Source organism: Budorcas taxicolor, chromosome 4 (assembly GCF_023091745.1).
Source record: "Budorcas taxicolor isolate Tak-1 chromosome 4, Takin1.1, whole genome shotgun sequence".
In the NCBI taxonomy this organism is placed as follows: domain Eukaryota; kingdom Metazoa; phylum Chordata; class Mammalia; order Artiodactyla; family Bovidae; genus Budorcas; species Budorcas taxicolor.
In genome coordinates, this window is record NC_068913.1 from 90,059,848 (window position 1) to 90,066,776 (window position 6,929).

Consider the following 6,929-nt stretch of genomic DNA (forward strand, 5'->3'; position numbering starts at 1 on the left):
TGTCTTGCATTTTAAACTAGGTCTTTCTTTGACTTCAATCCCAATATGAATTTTTTTCTGCATACATTTTTTTGGTACATGAATTCATTATAAAGTAAAAATAGATGTTTCTTTTGGTACTTAAAAAGTCAAAGAAGTCTATCATCTGTTATGATTTAATTAGAATGCAGTCACTGTTTCTCTGCATTTAAAAATTCTTTCTAGTATAATACTCATCCATTTCAAATCTCAATGTTATTTTGAAACATAATTTATTATTTTGTATTTCTATTTCATTCCCTTTAAGCCTCATTAATTTTCCTTTATCAACTGCTCATTTCTTGTCTCTGTTGACTCATGTGGATGTGATCAATTTTGATGTTTACTTATATATTTCTCATTAATTTTTGGTTTATACTGAAACACTTGAAAAAATCTTATTAAACTAAAACATTTAAAAACTAAAACAAAAAAGAAATTGAGATATACTTATGAAGTGAAGTGTTAGTCGCTAAGTCATGTCTGACTCTTTTGCGACCTCATAGACTGAGGAGCAGGCTCTTCTGTCCATGGCATTCTCCAGGCAAGAATACTGAGTGGGCAGCCATCTCCTTCTCCAGGGGATCTTCCCAACCTAGGGATCGAACCCAGGTCTTCTGCTTTGCAGGGGGATCCTTTACAGTCTGAGCCACTGGGGAAGCCCCATGACTTACATACAACATTACATTAATGTCAGGTGTAGAACATAATGATTTGATATCTGAATATACTGCTAGATGGTATCCATCATAAGTCTACTTAACTATCTGTCACCATATATAGTTACAAAATTTTTTCTTGTTATGAGAATTTTTAATATTTATTCTCTTAGCAATTTCCAAATATGAAATATAGTATTATTAATGATGATCACTCTGCTGTACATTACGTCCTCATGGATTATTTCTTTTATAACTGAAAGTTTTTGCCTTCTGACTCACTTTACCCATTTCTCCCATCTTCTCCTTTCCACTCCCCAGTCTGGCAACCAGCTGTCTATTCTCTGTATCTATGAGCTTGGTTTTAGATTCCTCATAGAAGTGAGCTCCTATTGTATTTGTCTTTCTCTGTCTGATTTGTTTTACCTAATGTAATCCCCACAAGATCCATCTATGTTGTTGAATATAGCAAGATATCACTTTTTATGTCTAAATAACATTTCATTATATATACATATGTGTGTATCACATTTTTTAATCCATTGATCCATGAACACAGATTGTTTCCATATCTTGGCTATTGTAAATAATGCTTCATTGAACATGGGAGTGCATTTATCTTTTCTAGTTAGGTATTTTTGTTTTCTTTAGATAAATACCCAGAAGTGGAATTGTTGTATCATGTGAGAGTAGCACATTTAATTTTTGAGGAAGCTCTATACTGTTTTCCCAGTGACTACACCAGTTTACTTTACTGTCATTAGTATACAAGGGTTCTCTTTCTCCACATCCTTCCTCACCAGCATTTGCTATTTCTAGCTTTTTTAGTAATATTCACTCTAATAGTGTCAGGTGGTATTTCACTGTGATTTTGATTTGCATTTCCTAATGATTTGTGATATGGAGCACCTTTTCATGTACCTGTTGGCCTTCTCTATGTCTTCTTTGGAAATATTAATATTCAGATCTTCTGCCCATTTAAAATCATTGTTTTTTTTTCCATTGAGTTGTTCTGATTCTTTGTATATTTTGAATATTAACCCTTGATCCTATATGTTTTGCAAATATTTTTTCCCATTCAGTAGGTTGCCTTTTAATTTTGCTGATGGTTTCCTTTGCTGTGTAGAAATTTTACTTTGATGTAATCCAGCTTGTTTATTTTCAACATCATTGCCTTTATTCCTAGTATCAAATTAAAAAAAAATCATTGCCACGGTAATTCAAGGAATTTGTGACTTGTGCTTTCTTCTAGGAGTTTTATGGTTTCAGGTCTTACATTCAAGACTTTAACCCACTTTGAGTTAATTTTTGCATATGGTATAAGTTAGTGGTCCCATTTCATTCTTTTGCATGTGGCTTTTTGGTTTTCCCAACACCATTTATTGAAGAGGCTTCCTTTCCCCATTGTATATTCTTGGCTCCCTTCTCATAATTTAATTGACTATGTATATAAGTGGGTTTATTTCTGAACTCTCTATTATGTTCCATCAATTTATGTGTCTAAAACTATTGTTTCTTAAATTTAAGTGATATTGAGTGGGGTTGGGGGTAGCATTGTAGTTATGAATCCAGAAAATAAATTTTTGTTTATTCTGTATGAATGGATGTTAACATTCTCTTGCAAATATATAAAATATTTCACTGTGCTCATTAATTTGAACCAAAGATTATATGAAGACTTTCCTCTCATGAGAAGAAAGAGGGGAAAAAGTATAAATTGGCTTAACGAAGATTACTAATAATTCTCTAGTTAAATTTTAAAATAAAAAAACCTCATTTCTAAGCTGTTAAATTCCCATAATTAAAGAATAAAGTTAATAAAATTATCATATGAACTGATGTCACCAATTTATTGTTTTGATTTTACATTTTTTGCAATTTCATATATTCCTCCAGTTTGTAGGCAAATTAGAAAGTACTTTAAAGATTATTTTTTGTCCTTTGTTTTACTCAGGCAGTGTCCTCTCCCTCTTGCTCCCCAAAGGAAAAGAATGATCATCAGTGGCAAATGGCAGTTGCAGAACCAACACCAAAAAGCAGCTTCACACTCATGAGGGAACACTAAGCTTCTTACTTAGGGTTTCAGGTGCTCTACACATTCAGAGAAACTTCTTTCATAATGAACTAAGGATTGAACCCAGGTCTCCAGCATTGCAAGCAGATGATTTTACTGTCTGAGCCATGAGGGAAGCTCATAGAAATGATCCTTGAGATATGAAATTTCTATTTTTGGTGCAGATGATTCCTGACTTAGGGTGGTTCCATGATTTTTCTGCTTTACAATGATGCAAAAGCAATGTTCATCCAGTGAAAACCATACTTCAAGTCTTGAATTCTGATCTTTTCCAGGGGCTAGTGATTTGCCCTACTTACTCTCTTGTGATGCTGGGCAGCTGCAGTGCCACAGCTTCCAGCTGGCCACATGATCATGGGGGTAAATAGCTCATACACTTATAACCATTCTGCTTCCACTCAACCATTCTGGTTTTTTCATTCTTTTTCTTAGAGTAGTCAATAAATTTCATGAGATATTCAACATTATATTATAAAATAGACTTTTGTTAGTTGATTTTGCCCAACAGGAGGTTAATGTATGTGTTCTGAGTATGTTTAAGGTAGGCTGCACACAGCTATGATGTTCTATAGGCTAGGTTTACTAAATGGAGTTTCAACTTATAATGGCCTTATTGAGACTTAAGAAAGTGAAAGTGAAAGTTGCTCAGTCGTATCCAACTCTGTGACTCCATGGACTATAGAGTCCATGGAATTCTCCAGGCCAGAATACTGGAGAGGATAGCCTTTCCCTTCTCCAGAGGATCTTCCCAACCCAGGGATCAAACCCAGGTCTCCCACATTGCAGGTAGATTCTTTACCAGCTGAGCCACAAAGATTTAATCCCATGGTAAACTGAGAAAGATCTTGTTATTCTTCTCCTCAGTCTATATAGGGCACTTACTACATATGCTAGATGTACATATTTATTGTCTGAATTGTAGCTAAATTAAGAATTAAAAGGTGCACTACTAATAATCACCTGGGATAATGGGTGTAATTGTGACATTCCCTAGCACACAAAGCATTTGCCTGAAATATGAGAGACCCAAGTTTGATCCCTTGGTTGGGAAGATCCCCTGTAGAAGGAAATAGCATCCCACTCCAGTTTTCTTGCCTGGAGAATTCCATGGACAGAGGAGCCTGCCAGGCTATAGTCCATGGGGTAACAAAGAGTCAGATACAGCTGAACAACTAAGCCAGCACATCAGAACATCTGCTCACCCTATAGACATGTATTAGAAATTTGTTCCCACCATTTTCGTGTACTGAAGAGAAACAAATTTCCAGAATAGTATGGTAGGAACACTTCTATCTTTCCTCTGCCTCATCTCTTATCCATCCCTTGAAGAAGAAGATTGATGAGTTTGGGAGAAAGCTGAGCATGAAATCTCTAAGTATAACTACTGCCAAAGGAACCAATGTAATACTTGATACCTCCCAAAATAAAGATTTCCACAGATGCCTGTTGCAGAAGTTTCTGATATTTTATAAAATAAATTTTCTTGATAATTCTAAATTTAAATATCCATATGGAGTTCTGAAAAATTATATTTAAAAATATCTCTCTCTTCCCTACAGCTGTCTCTATTATAAACCTTTTCATAATCTTCAGGTAGAGAGTTTTTAAATGAACACTTTCTTCTCATTTTTCCATATTATCAAAAAATGGCTTCTCTGTTTCTGAGAATCTTGTTTAATAAAATTTAAATTTATCCTTTGCATTTTTGTACCCATTAAGGGTGCAAATCAAGCTCACACCACTTTATTTTGTGTATTCTAGAGCTACATTTATTATTAATCTAAAGTTTAAAACCTAACCCAATGTTGGGGAGCCCAAGTTGGGAAGTTTTTATTTTGTTTTTTTTTTCATCTTTTAAAGACTTCCCTACAAAAGTTTGCAGCTTGAATATATGTCACTGTTGAGCAGCTTATAGCTCTTTCCCTGTTACTAACTCTTTAATTTTAAAATCAGAAACAAAAGGTGCTAAAGTCAAAGCTAACCATTAAAAAATGCCTATTTTAAACTGTTTGAAAAAAATAAGATGACTTAATAAATTAAAAAGAAAGATACAATGCTATTCAAATGTAATGTATTTTTTAGATTATGAAATATCTACAGTAGAATACTATTGTAAAAGCTAGCATTACCATTATCTCTTAAATCTGTCAAAACTGACCCTGCTAGTATTTCAAAACTAAAAGACCTCAAGCTCCACACACCTGATTATTTTGCTATGACTTTTTTAGTTTGATCTTTTAGTTCATCAGGAGTAAATCAGTTGAGTATAGTGAATTCATCTAGTCAAGGCTATGGTATTTCCAGTGGTCATGTATGGATGTGAGAGTTGAACTATAAAAAAAGCTGAGCACCGAAGAATTGATGCTTTTGAACTATGGTGCTGGAGAAGACTCTTGAGAGTCCCTTGGACTGCAAAGAGATACAGTCCATCATAAAGGAGATCAGTTCTGAGTGTTCATTGGTAGGACTGATGTTGAAGCTAAAACTCCAATATTTTTGCCACAAAGAGCTGACTCATTTGAAAAGACCCTGATGCTAGGAAAGGTTGAGGGCAGGAGGAGAAGGGGACGACAGAAGATGAGATGGTTGGATAGCATCACCGACTCAGTGGACATGGTTTGGGTGGACTCCGGGAGTTGGTGATGGACAGGGAGGGCTGGCGTGCTGCAGTTCATGGTGTTGCAAAGAGTCGGACACAACTGAGCGATTTAACTGAACTGATAGTGAATTCAAGAGTCCTGAACCATTCAGGAAAAAACTCAAGAAGGCAGAGTAGAAGGATGTATGCTCATCTTCTCCTGTGAGAACTCCAAAATTACAACTCGCTGCTGAACAACCATCGACAGGAGAATGTTGGATCCCACCAAAAAAAAAAAAAAATCCACATCCAAGGGCAAAGCAGAAGCCCCAGCAAGATAGTAAGAAGGGCGAAATTGTGTTTAGAATCAAACCCCATACCCACCAGAGACACTCGGAAGGCTCAAACAAAACCTTGTGCGCACCAGGAAGACCCCACAGAGACTGAGTCAGACTACCTGCCTTTGAGTGTTTGAGTGTCTCCTGCAGAGGTCTGGGTCAGCAGTGGTCTGCCACAGGGGCAGGGGCTCTGGGTGCAGCAGACCTGGGTGTGGCATAAGCCCTCTTGGAGGAGGTCAGCGTTAACCCCAGCATAGAGCCACCAGTAAAGTAATACTCAAAATTCTCCAAACTAGGCTTCAACAGCACATGAACTATGAATTTCCAGATATTCAAGTTGAGTTTAGAAAAGGCAGAGGAACAAGAGATCAAATTGCCAACATCCATTGATCACTGAAAAAGCAAGTGTTCCAGAAAAACATCTATTTCTGCTGTATTGACTATGCCAAAGCCTTTGACTGTGTGGGCCACAACAAACTGTGTAAAATTCTGAAAGAAATGGGATTACCAGACCATCTGACCTGCCTCTTGAGAAACCTATATGCAGGTCAGGAAGCAACACTTAGAACTGAACATGGAACAAAAGACTGGTTCCAAACAGGGAAAGGAGTACATCAAGATTGTATATTATCACCTTGCTTATTTAACTTATATGGAGAGTACAGCATGAGAAATGCTGGGTTGGATGAAGCAAAAGCTGGAATCAAGATTGCCAAGAGAAATATCAATAACCTTACAGATATGCAGATGACACCACCCTTATGGCAGAAAGTGAAGAGGAGCTAAAAAGCCTCTTGATGAAAAGAAAGAGGAGAGCGAAAAAGTTGGCTTAAAGCTCAACATTCAAAAAACTAATATCATGGCATCCGGTCTCATCACTTCATGGCAAATAGATGGAGAAACAGTGGAAACAGTGGCTGACTTTATATTTTTGGGCTTCAAAATCACTGCAAATGGTGATTGCAGCCATGAAATTAAAAGATGCTTACTCCTTGGAAGGAAAGTTATGACCAAACTGGATAGCATATTAAAAAGCAGAGATATTACTTTGTCAACAAAGGTCTGTCTAGTCAAGGCTATGGTTTTTCCAGTAGTCATGTAGGAATATGAGAGTTGGACTATAAAGAAATCTGAGCACTGAAGAACTGATGTTTTTGAACTGTGGTGTGAGAGAAGACTCTTGAGAGTACCTTAGACTGCAAGGAGATCCAACCAGTCCATCCTAAAGGAGATCAGTCCTGGGTATTCATTGGAGGACTGAT

The 6,929-nt window shown here is 36.5% G+C and overlaps 1 non-coding gene across 1 annotated transcript; it reads right to left on the reverse strand.

Annotated features, from left to right (window-relative positions):
* Positions 1-2,625: 2,625 nt before the first annotated feature.
* Positions 2,626-2,842, reverse strand: LOC128047103 (small nucleolar RNA U3). Its single transcript, XR_008199294.1, has one exon. It is a non-coding gene; the product is annotated as a small nucleolar RNA U3 (small nucleolar RNA).
* Positions 2,843-6,929: the final 4,087 nt, after the last annotated feature.